The sequence below is a fragment of the Bos mutus genome, chromosome 26 (genome assembly GCF_027580195.1).
Source record: "Bos mutus isolate GX-2022 chromosome 26, NWIPB_WYAK_1.1, whole genome shotgun sequence".
NCBI lineage: Eukaryota > Metazoa > Chordata > Mammalia > Artiodactyla > Bovidae > Bos > Bos mutus.
The window spans coordinates 40,931,442-40,943,992 of record NC_091642.1 but is presented as its reverse complement, the minus strand read 5'-3'; the positions used below and the strand labels follow the sequence as shown (position 1 = coordinate 40,943,992).

At 37.8% G+C, this 12,551-nt stretch overlaps 1 protein-coding gene across 1 annotated transcript in view; it reads left to right on the top strand.

Annotated features, from left to right (window-relative positions):
* Positions 1-6,277: 6,277 nt before the first annotated feature.
* LIPK (lipase family member K) overlaps positions 6,278-12,551 on the top strand; it is a 40,865-nt gene continuing 34,591 nt past the window's right edge. Inside the window, exon 1 of the mRNA XM_005897709.2 lies at positions 6,278-6,354. The gene's annotated coding sequence lies outside the window, so the exon portion shown is untranslated. The remainder of the gene's footprint in view (positions 6,355-12,551) is intronic.

The following is a 12,551-nucleotide window of genomic DNA, read 5'->3' as shown; positions in this document are numbered from 1 at the left end:
ATATATACGTTAAACTTCCTTGTGACTTTTAGTAAATGAAAACAGTAATTTAGTAAAATTAACACTGTACAGAAAATCAGTTCTAACCTTAGTTCTGTTACAACATTTAAGTAATTCTAACTTTTTTAAATGCAACTTTTCTTTAAATGAAAAAGTATGAATACATAATATCTGAGTATTCCATGAGCCCTAAAATTTCATGATTTTATGAAGAAATTTAATGAAGTACCTGAAGAGAGAGAATAAGTAAAAGTTTAATATAACTATCAACTGAATTTGGAAACAATTCTCATTTACTTTTTGAAGTAAAATCCACATGCCAACAGAAATAAACACAGTTTTATTACTGGTACTTCAAAAAATTGAAATGAGTGCTAATGCATTAGAACTATATTTAACCTCTTTCTTTAATAAACTTAAATTGGTCAAACTTTAACATTTTATATATTTTTGCTTGCACTTTATTGTTGTCGCTGGTGGTTAGTCATTAAGGTGTGTCTGTTTTGTGACCCCATGGACTATAGTTCTCCAGTCTCTTCTGTCCATAGGATTTTCCAGGCAAGAATACTGGAGTAGGTTGTCATTTCCTTCTCCAGGAGATCTTCCTGACCCAGGGAGTGAACTCACGTCTCCTGCATTGGCAGGCAGATTCTTTACCACTGAGCCACCAAAGTGAAAGTCGTTCAGTCATGTTTTACTCTTTGCAACCCCATGGACTATACAGTCCATGGAATTCTCCAGGCCAGAATACTGGAGTGGGCAGCTGTTCCCTTCTCCATGGCATCTTCCCAATCCAGGGATCAAATCCAGGTCTCCGATATTACAGGCAGATTCTTTACAGGCTGGGCCACCAGGGAAGCCCTCTGAGCCACCAGGGAATCCCTTATATACTTTATTACACTAAATTAAAAATACCCCTACTCTTAAAGTGAGAGTGTTAATCACTCAGTCATGTCCAACTCTTTGCAACCTCATGGACTATAGCCCACCAGTTTCCTCTGTCCATGGAATTCTCCAGGCAAGAACTCTCGAATGGGTAGCCATTCCCTTCTCCAGGGGGTCTTTCCATTCCAGGGATTGAATCTGTGTCTTCTGGCATTGTGGGCAGATTCTTTACCATCTGGCAGATGTGTCTGCCATTGAATCTGTGCCTCCTGGCATTGTGGACAGATTCTTTACCATTCTTTACCACCAGGGAACCCAACCTTAGAGAACTCAGAATCTAATGGGAAGAACATACAACAAATGGATAGATAATGTGTTAATTTTCTATTGCTGGACACCAGGAACAACACAGCACAGAATTATTACCTTATAGTTCTGAAGGTCAAAAGTCCAAAGTGGGTTTCATTGGACTAAAATTAACTAATCAATTTTTAGGTTTGTAGTAGCTCTTGAGGGAGATAACATGGAAAGTTCTATTTAGACTCAATGCAATAAAAACAGTATGCCAAAGTGAAGGGCTATACTCCTATGCAAGATTAACAACAAAGGTAAGAGGAAATGTTTCTTTGATTCTCATACACTGTTGGGTCATAAACTGGGCCCATACATTAAGAGTAAGGAGAGATTGAAGAAAGAGGCAGGTCTCTCCAGATTGGCAGATGACAGAATTTGATAAGGAAAGGAACTTATTTAGGAGGCTTGTCTTGGACGGCCACAAGACAGGTTATCTCTGCACCTGTCCACTAGAATCTTAAACATTTATATAGCAATTTTAACTGGGTCCAGTCACATACATAGCCCAGATGGTCTCAACAGCAGCTTACTATGTATATATGTGAATGAATCACTTTATGGCACACCTGAAACTAACACAACATTGTTAATCAACAATACTCCAATATAAATGAAAAGTGAAACAAGCAAACGAACAAACTTATTATCTCAAAGCTATGTCTTTGGGGTAGCTTCTAATGCAGAAAGAGCAAGCAGAAGACACGTTCCAAGGACAGGGGAGCCGGTGAGGAACCTCTGGTTACCCAGATCCAGCTCATGGGTCAAGCAACAGTCACTTCCTCTCAATGACTTCCTCCAACAAAGATAGTAAGGATCTGAAAAGGTCAGAAACTATGGGTTTCAGGAGAGGGTATTTGGAGAAACCTAATACTATGCTGTGTATTCTACCTCTTCTTTTCCCTACACATTCTCCCTCCTCCAAGGAGCAGAGATGTGAGTACCTGCCTCTCAATTCAGGACCAAGGAAGGGATTTCAACAGAGCAACTTGGAGAGGGTAAGGTATTCTCTGGTGACTCAGACAGTAAAGAATCTGCCTGCAATGCAGGACACCCAGGTTTGATCCCTGGGTCTGGAAGATCCCCTGGAGAAGGAAATGGCAGTATTTCTTCGCTCAGTATTCTTGCCTGGAGAAGCCCATAGACAGAGAAGTCTGGCTGGCTACAGTCTATGGGGTCACAAAGAGTCAGACACAACTGAGTGACTAACACTTTTCTTTCACTTTCAAGGTATATATGCTACTGTTTGGGAAAAAACAGCCTGATATCCAAATTCACCTGGAAAGCTAAAGATCTAGAGATTCCCTGACTGGCTGCACTTTAAGCTAGGAAAGAAGAAGTGGGATAGAAGCAGGCAAAGAAGAGACAGTTACCATAGGTTTAAATGGGAGAACATATTTGCAAATGATATATCAGTAAGACATTAATATCCAAAATACACGAACAGCTCATACAACTCAACATCAGAAAAGAAAATTTTTAATATGTTTATTATCCAGCAGTCTAGTGATTAGGATGCTACACTTCCACTGCAGGGAACACAGGTTCAATCCCTGGTCAGGGAACTAAGATCCTGTATGCTGTGTGGTGAAGAATAAAAAAGCAGAAGACCTAAGTGGACATTTTTTCAAAGAAGACATTGATGGCCAACAGGCACATGAAAAGATGCTCAACATAGCTAACCATCAGAGAAAAGCTAATCAAAACTATTATCCAATGAACTGTCACCTCACACCTGCCAGAATGGCTATCATCAAAACAAAAGTTGTTTATAAAAAGCCCCTATAAAATTTAACTGGAGGAGGACATGGCAACCCACTCCAGTATTCTTGCCTGGAGAATCCCCATGGACAGAGGAGCCTGGCAGGCTACAGTCCACGGGGTCGCAAAGAGTTGGACACAACTAAGAGACTAAGCACAAAGCACATAAAATTTAAAGACCAGATATTTGGGGCTTGCAAAATCCTAGGTGGTTTCACTTCATCAGATCAGATCAGATCAGTCGCTCAGTCGTGTCCGACTCTTTGCGACCCCATGAATCACAGCATGCCAGGCCTTCCTGTCCATCACCAACTCCCGGAGTTCCCTCAGACTCACGTCCATCGAGTCAGTGATGCCATCCAGCCATCTCATCCTCTATCGCCCCCTTCTCCTCTTGCCCCCAGTCCCTCCCAGCATCAGAGTCTTTTCCAATGAGTCAACTCTTCACATGAGGTGGCCAAAGTACTGGAGTTTCAGCTTCAGCATCATTCCTTCCAAAGAAATTCCAGGGCTGATCTCCTTCAGAATGGACTGATTGGATCTCCTTGCAGTCTATGGGACTCTCAAGAGTCTTCTCCAACACCACAGTTCAAAAGCATCAATTCTTCAGCGCTCAGCCTTCTTCACAGTCCAACCCTCACATCCATACATGACCACAGGAAAAACCATAGCCTTGACTAGACAAACCTTTGTTGGTGAAGTAATGTCTCTGCTTTTGAATATGCTATCTAGGTTGGTCATAACTTTCCTTCCAAGGAGTAAGCGCCTTTTAATTTCATGGCTACAGTCACCATCTGTAGTGATTTTGGAGCCCAGAAAAATAAAGTCTGACACTGTTTCCACTGTTTCCCCATCTATTTCCCATGAAGTGATGGGACCGGATGCTGTGATCTCCGTTTTCTGAATGTTGAGCTTTAAGCCAACTTTTTCACTCTCCACTTTCACTTTCATCAAGAGGCTTTTTAGTTCCTCTTCACTTTCTGCCATAAGGGTGGTGTCTTCTGCATATCTGAGGTTATTCACTTCATAGTACAAAGCAAGTGTTTTAACTCTACATAACAGCCAGTCCCCTTCACCAAACACAGTGTAGAGTAAGAAAAGTAGGAAACAGATGAGATTTACTATAAAATACCATGTGAAAACCTTATATACAATATTATGTTGCAACATTTTTGGATAAAATGGAGGGTGAATATGTGGGAGTGAATATCAGAGACAGAGATCACAGCCAAATTATATGAGATAATAGCAAAACAGTAGAGACCCCTTATATGGATGAATAAGTCGACTCACTCTAAAAATTTTCCAACCAGAATGGTATGGATTTCCTTTGCCGAGGGATGCACTGCAGAAAATTTTTGATAATATATCCAACATCAACTATCCAATACTTGAAAACTTCACCTTCCCATTTCTTTTGCTCAAGAATAATCTGATTTTCTAGCCTAGACTGGATTCCAGTTATTTGTGTATTGCCAACATGTATACTATCATTCCAGTTGGTTTTGTTTTTCATTCTGAGACTCAAAATGACATGTTAGTAGAATGCATTGCTTGAAACTGTAATTTTCTGTTAAAAATATAGAGATACGAAAGTCTTTCTAATAAATCAAATAAATGTCTAAATAATTTTAATTACACTGCTGAAAGAGAGTCACAGAAGCAAAACCAATTCCAACTGCAATTTTGAATCAAATCAACTCCAATCCAATTACAAATTGACACAATCCTAAAAAATCTGAAGATATTTAAATTAGTTTCATGCCACTGGGTTCTGGCTTCCTGACCAAAATTCTGAGACAGGGTGTTGACAGCATCTCCTATATGCTGAGTGGAAACAGATATTCCTGACTCAGTGATGAAAATTCACAAACTAACAAAAATACTCTTTCTCCACTTCAGATGACTCTTATTGTTTGTAAAATGTTAATTTTGGGTCATTTTAGAAGTTTGGTTAGTTTTTTAGACAAATTAGAACTGTATTCTTGCAAGTATGAAAGTGGAAAATAGAAACGTGCAATTCTAAAATTTTTATAGGTTATCTAACACTAAGTCCCTATAAAATTTAAAAAGCCCTTATAAACCCCCTATCTAAGCCCCTATCTAACACATCATAAAGGAAATCAGTCCTGAATATTCATTGAAAGGACTGATGTTGAAACTGAAGTTCCAATACTTTGGCCACCTGATGCAAAGGACTGACTCATTGGAAAAGACTCTGATGCTGGGAAAGATTGAAGGCAGGAGGAGAAGGGAATGACAGAAGATGAGATGGTTGGATGGCATCACTGACTGGATGGACATGAGTTTGAGCAAGCTCCGGGTGTTGGTGATGGACAGAGAAGCCTGGCAAGCTGTAGTCCATGGGGTCTCAAAGGATCGGACATAACTGAAAAACTGGACTGAATTGAACACCAAGCCTCCTCTGCCCAGTGTAGACACAGGAGCTTCTTACTTAGTGGGAATGACTGGTTAGAGAGTAGGAGAAAAAGCTTTTTCTTTTTTTTTTTTCTGTTTTTTGTTTTATTTGTTGCCTTTATCCAGCTGGAAATCTTAAATCAGATACTGTTTTTCTAGGGCTCAGTTGAAAGGATTAGAAACAACATTTTCTGTGTCACCTGCCAATTCTAACATGAAATTTATAGAACAAGGCAGAGAAAATTTGGGGGCTCCCCTGGGGGTGCAGTGGTATAAAATCCCCATGCCAATGTGGGAGATACATGTTCAATCTCTGGTCTGGGAAGATCCCCTGGAGAAGGGAATGGCAATACACTCTAGTATCCTTGCTTGGAAAACCCCATGGACAGATGAGCCTGGTGGGCTATGGTCCACGGAGTTGCAAAGAGTCAGACACAATTTAGTGACTGAACAAGAAGAAAAAATCTAGGAAAGCTAAGGCAATAATTGGAAATAAATACAATTACAGATATTGTAGTTGGATGATGCAGGAGATTAGGTAGTTTACAGAGATGCTTATATGACTGGGACATTGCAACCATCCTTGGGTGAAAATTATTTTCTGAATGGACAGTCTATATTCTGCTGAGAAGCTCTCAATCCATTTATCCCTGGAAGCACACAACTCAGGCACTACTCGGCAGAAGCAGGAACTTTGGTCCATTACAACTCTTTTTTTCATCACAGGCTAAGAACTCACCTAACAAGGTTGTCTGGGAAGCATGTGTTGTGTTTCAAGGCATGATTAATCTGCCTCCAGTTGAGAAATTTCTGGTTGCAACATCTTCTGAGCTGTTTCAAACAGATCATGCTCCATTGACAGCTGTCTCTGAAAGAAGCTGAAATCTATCTGAAGCTCCCAGGATTTGAAGACAGATCCCCGGACATTTCAGAGATTGGGTAATGACTGTTTATTTATTTGCAGAGCCTGGATCATGGTATTTCAATGAGACATAGGAAATATTTGGAGGTACAGAACTTTAGTTGTTGGTAAGGAATATCGTATATTGATAGCAAAAGACAGCAAGAATAAAACATGGCCACTCCAAATGGAGAAGATAGATTGCCGTTTTCTAGACACGTCAGGGTGAGTTTTCACTTTCAGAAAGCTGTAGCACTTACAAAGCAGACATTGCTATTTTTGAAACTCAAAGAGAGGTGATATCACAAATCTGTACCTGGAAATGCTAGTGACTGATACTTTTTTAAGAATTTAAGAGATCTTTCCTCAGGGGTGTGTATCTAGAGGTTTGGGAAGTAATATTTAAGTAACATTTTAAAAACTGTTCAGCATTTAAAGCCCTTTATTGTCTCCTTCCAAAGGCCTGAAGCCTGAATACTCTTTCTTATGAGTAGGGTCATCTGCAGGGAAATGTGGGACCAAGTGATTGACAGAAGTCACTGTACTAAGTCATACACCTGCTTCTGGACATTATGAACACCCTTCCAAGAGTTTTTGAAGGTCCTGCCACTTTTTGCTGCTGCTTCATAATGAATAGCCTTGTTGAATGAGTGAAAAAGTGATTTATATTAATGTTGATGTTAAGAGTATATTCTCCTTCAGTCCTCATGATTACAGACCTGCATTCAAAGCTAGGGAGATGAAGATGAGCCAATTTGATGGACTAGTATCTCCATCCTCCCCCAGACATTGAGAGATTGAATGATTATCCTTTAATTCTATATATCAAAGTCAGCAGGTTGTTTTGTTTGTTTTTACAATATACTTATTCTTTATTTTCTGTTTCTAGAATTAAGAAAGAAGTTCTTACCAGGTTTTCCTCTTGTTTAAAAAATATGTATAATCATTTATCTATCAAATAAATAATCATGACAATACATTTCATACTTCAAGCAGGAAATATGACAATACGGAAGGAGTCATTTTACTCTAATGCGGCTTGCTTTAATAGTTCTTCAGGAAAAAAATATTTCCTCCACACCTCCTCCTTGCTTGGTAGCTCAGCTGGTAAAGAACCCACCTGCAATGCAGGAGGCCCCAGTTTGATTCCTGGGTGAGGAAAATTGCTGGAGAAGGGATAGGCTACCCACTCCAGTATTCTTGGGCTTCCCTGGTAGCTTAGCTGGTAAAGAATCCGCCTGAAATGTGGGAGACCTGGGTTCGATCCCTGGGTTAGGAAGATCCCCTGGGGAAGGGAACAGCTACCCCCTTCAATATTCTGGCCTAGAGAATTCCATGGACATGGGGTCACAAAGAGTCAGACATGACTGAGCAACTTTCACATTTTACTTAACATCTCCTCCTTGGTTATTTATCTTATTATTTTAGATTTTGAGGCATCAAACTTTCAGAGGTTACCTTGCCATGTAGAACAAGTGCTTCATTCTTCATATTGTAGAAGAGCCATGAAAATATATGCTATTTATTTTTCTTTTCTCTTTTGCGTTTGCTCTTCCCATTCACTCTAAAACTCCTTTCTCTACTGTTGCCTTTGGTGTTGGAGCACAGAGCTATTAGCCTCTCCACCCTATTTAAAGATCTTGTCACAGTTGCCTAGTCCTTCTTCCTTTGACAGAAAGGTTCTTAATCCTCAAGTCTGAAATTTGCAGGCCTAGACATCTGATTGCGCAATGATTTCCTTTCTTTCACTTGTTAATAACCTCATTAGTCTTTCTGAGTCACTAAGTCTTTCCCTCTGTGGGAGGGGGAATTCAAAAATAGAGAACAAATTTAGATCTAGACTCTGTTTAACTTTGCTCCTGATGTTTGTGTGATCTTATGAGTCACTATACTTTGGTAAGAGATGAGAATATCAGACTTTTGTGAAGGTTGCTGAGATAAAGGCAAAACGGAATCTAACTTTTTGTAAACACAACGATAGCAAATCCACCTACAATGGCAGGAGACCCAGATTTTATCCCTGGGTGGGGAAGATCCCCTGGAAAAGAGAATGGCTACCCACTCCAGTATTCTTTCCTGAAGAATTCCATGGACAGAGGAGCCTGGTGGCCTACAGTCCACAGAGTTGTAAAGAGTCGAACATGACTGAGTGACTAACACTTTAATCAGTATCAGATTGAAAATGTCAAATAAAAAGGGAAATTGTGTCAGAGGCCAAAATATTTTAATTGACAGACAATGGGCTTCTGGCAAACCCAGCTGTTTATGTCATTGACAAAAATCTCATAATAAAGAAAAACTGGGGAACTGTGAAAAGGTTATTACAAGGTGGAAATACTAAAACTTGTGGACTTTGCCCCACACGAAGACTTCTAGAGCCTTTATTCAGAGCTCACTGCATTTAAATTTATAGCTAATTATTTCTAAATATCTTTATTCGGTATAAATACATTATTATATTTTATACCATAAATATTCATTATAATAAACTTTTTAGTACATTTTAATTGAAAGAATAACTCAAACTAATAAAGTCATTGAGGAAAATACATAACCAAGAAGCAAATTAGTAGAAGAGGGAATACTTTTAATCCTAGTACTTGAATATAACCATAACCATTTTGCAGTAATCCTTTCAGAATTTGCAAATATCATACTTTTTTGGTTTGTTTATTTGTTTGAGATATTAAAGAAATAAGATTGTAGTTGCTTAAAATTTGGTATTGTTTCTATAGGCCCAAACAAATTTTGAAAAACTCTATAAATGTTAACATATTTTTAGGCTGATATATGAAAAATATTTATTATAATTTTAAATAGTTACAAAGAATGTATTTAAAGGTAGTTCATAAATATTGCCAGTTTAAATTGAAATTATTATAAAATTATTAAAATATATCCAATAGAATAGTTTTTTGATATCTAAAATTATCCATTAAAATATTTTATTTAATGGATTAAATTTTATCTGCCTTTTATTTTCTTATTGAATTCATGTTTCCATCCTAGTTTTTTTAACAGATGTTTTACATATTTCCATAAATATATATCCTAGTGGCATTTACTTATATGCTTAAAAATTATTTTATTGATCAATGATCCTTCTTCTCTAGGACTGAAAAGTGGATATACATTAAAATTTAAGCTGTTTTCACTAAAGTATAAGGCTGTATTTTTCTTTTAATTTTTAAATGATTTATTATTATAACTTTAGTAGAATTCATTTGGTCAAAGGATTATAAATATATTAAAAGTTCAATGAATCATTATTAAGTCTTAAAATCAAATCTTAATAGCAACGACTCTCTTACTGATATGAATGGAACTTTTCCTCTTAATTCATACACCCAGTGAGAATTATTATTTATTCACAGGTGACAAAATTCTTTAATCAATTCTTTTCCATTTATTTGATAAATGTAAGTACTGGAAAACCATGTTTACCTAATACCATTCAACTCTTTTAACTTTTTGAAGCTCCACATCACAAGTCATACTTGTGCATCTACAAAAAATGATTTTTAATGATTTACCTCTTAACAAGTCAAGTAGATCCTTTTTCAATTTTTTGAAAGCAAAGAATTTGCAACTACATGATTTGTGGAGGTTACCTGCTTTTGAAAAAGGATTGATACTTTATTAAACTCTCCCTTTCCTAATACCAGTGTCAATGCTGTAAAGTTAGGGGCCCCACTATCCTTCATTAGAGGCCCCATTTTTTTTTTACAACCTCAGATAATTCATCATAGTTAAGAATTCAAGAGAGGAGAGTTATGCATTTCCTTTGTAACATTAAAAAATGAGAATCTCATTGAAGTTAGAAATCTCAGGCCATATCAATTTGAGGAGAGAATATATATGTGAGTGAAAGATCTAGAATTTGATTCTTTTAAAACTATTTAATTGTCTATGTATCTGCTGGAAAGTCCTTGCATACCTTAGCATAAAGACTATAATCTTTCCTCCCAACAGTAATTTTTTCCCATTTAACATAACATTCCATGTGTGTTTTCTCATTATTATGGAGTCCTTATACACACTTTATAGCAGTTTTCCTGGGGGCTCAGACAGTAAGCAATCCATCTGCAATGGGGGAGACCCAGTTTTGATCCCTGGGTGGAGAAGATGCCCTGGAGAAAGAAATGGCTACCCACTCCAGGTTTCTTGCCTGGAGAATTCCATGGACAGAGGAGTGAGGTGGGCTACAGTCCATGGGGTCGCAAAGAGTAAGACACTGAGCGACTAACACTTTTACTTTCATATACATTTTAATGGCTAGATCTATAAAATTTCACTAGTATTAAAGTTTAAGCTTCGCTTTATAATTTAAATGTTTTTCATTTTTTAAGATAAATAACAAGCATAAAAGCAATTTTGTAAAAAGAAATCTCCCCTGCATTCAAATTTGAGAATTGTCCTCTTAGTATAAATTTATAGAGCAGAAGCTCTGGATATAAGATAAGAATTTTCTTTAAAATTCCATAAATATAACAATACAGATTTTAATTTTTTCTCCAAATTTTAATAATTTATTTCTCAAATATTAAATAGGATATTTACCAGTGTAATCATTGGGTCTGAAATTTGTTTTTTCAAAACAGATTTAATTTCTTTAATAGATATAGGGCTAGTCAAATGTTTTATTTCTGCCTGAAACAGCTTTCCTTTGATTAGTCTTGCTATTGCTTATCAATTTTATTGATCTTTCCAAATTATTGATCCATCTCTTGTGGCCTAGGCCTACAGCCATTTGAATTTTGGTTCCTGGCCAGAGATTAAAGTCAGGTGGCAGCAGTGAGAGGCCTGAATAATAGCCACTAGACCATCAGGGACCAGTGACCAGTGACAAGGCCCTGGCCCGTATGGCTTTGCAGAAATGAATTCCCACAAAGATTGAAAGTAGTGAAACAAGTGGAGTGTTTATTAGGGGAAAAAGATTTCGTGTGGATAGGCACAGAGGCAGGCTCAGAGAGAGAATCACATCCTCATGGTGCTTAAATCACTTATATGGGCATTTCTTTCCAATGTCCTTTGGTCAATCATTTTGCTTTGCCTGGTTCTGAGTCTGTATTTGGTATATCTCAGGATCCTCCTGTGTGCTCGCACACCTTTCAGCCAGGACGGATCTAGCAAAGAGATTTATGAGTAGCTTGGCATCACTCCCCTTTTGACTTCCAAGGAGCAGACAGGTTGGGAAGGTCTCCTTGGCTTTGAGAATGACAAATATGTGGTCTCTTATCTTTTATCTGGGCAGGGTTTAGCCTCCTCTCTCTCTCCTGCTATCTTCATTTTGGAGTATCGGTCCACAGGGAAGGAACTCCAGCTGCTCATCCTGGAGGACTATCTGTCTCATGCTTTATGACCAGCTCTGACTTTGTTAATTTTCTCTAATACTCTCTTCTTTATTTTATTGATAATTGCTTTTTCCCTGTCTACTCACTTTTTGTGTGTCTGTGTGTGCCTGTGTGCTCAGTTGTGTTAGACTCCTTGCAACTTTCAACAACCAGCCTCCTCTGTCGATGGAATTTTCCAGGCAAGAATACTTGAGTGGGTTGCTATTTCCTACTCCAAGAGTTTTCCCTGACTCGGATGGAAACTACACCTCCTAAGTTTCCTATATTGGCAGGCGGATTCTTTACCGATGCGTCACTTTGGGCTTAATATAACTTTCTTTTTCTACTTAATAAAGTAAAAGTTTGGATTACTGATTATAAACCTTTCTTTTTCCTAATAAAGTTAAATATCTGTAAATAACTTTCTAAGTACCACTTTGGCAGCATCCCTGGTTTTGATTAGTAGTGTTTTAATTACCCATCAATTATACATTTTTCCTAATTTTCCTTTTTAATTTTTCAGCTGTGTGGTCTTTAGACCTGTTTTGCAAGTGTCAGTTAGATCAATTTAGCTATAGTATCATTCAGATTTTCTGTATCATTACTGATGTTCTGTCTACTTTTTCTATCAAATACTGAAAGACAAATGTTGAAATCTACAACTACAAAGCTGAATTCCCTTTGGTTCCATCAGGTTTTTTTCTTTTGCATTCCTAAGTTCTGTTATTAGGTTTTTGTTGTTTAGTCACACTTTGGTATCCAACTCTTGCAACCCCGTGAAGTCTAGTCCATCAGACTCCTCTGTCCGTGGGATTTCCCAGGCAAGAATACCGCAGTGGGTTGCCATTTCCTTCTCCAGGGCATCTTCCATACCCAGGGATTGAAACCACTTCTCCCCCCAA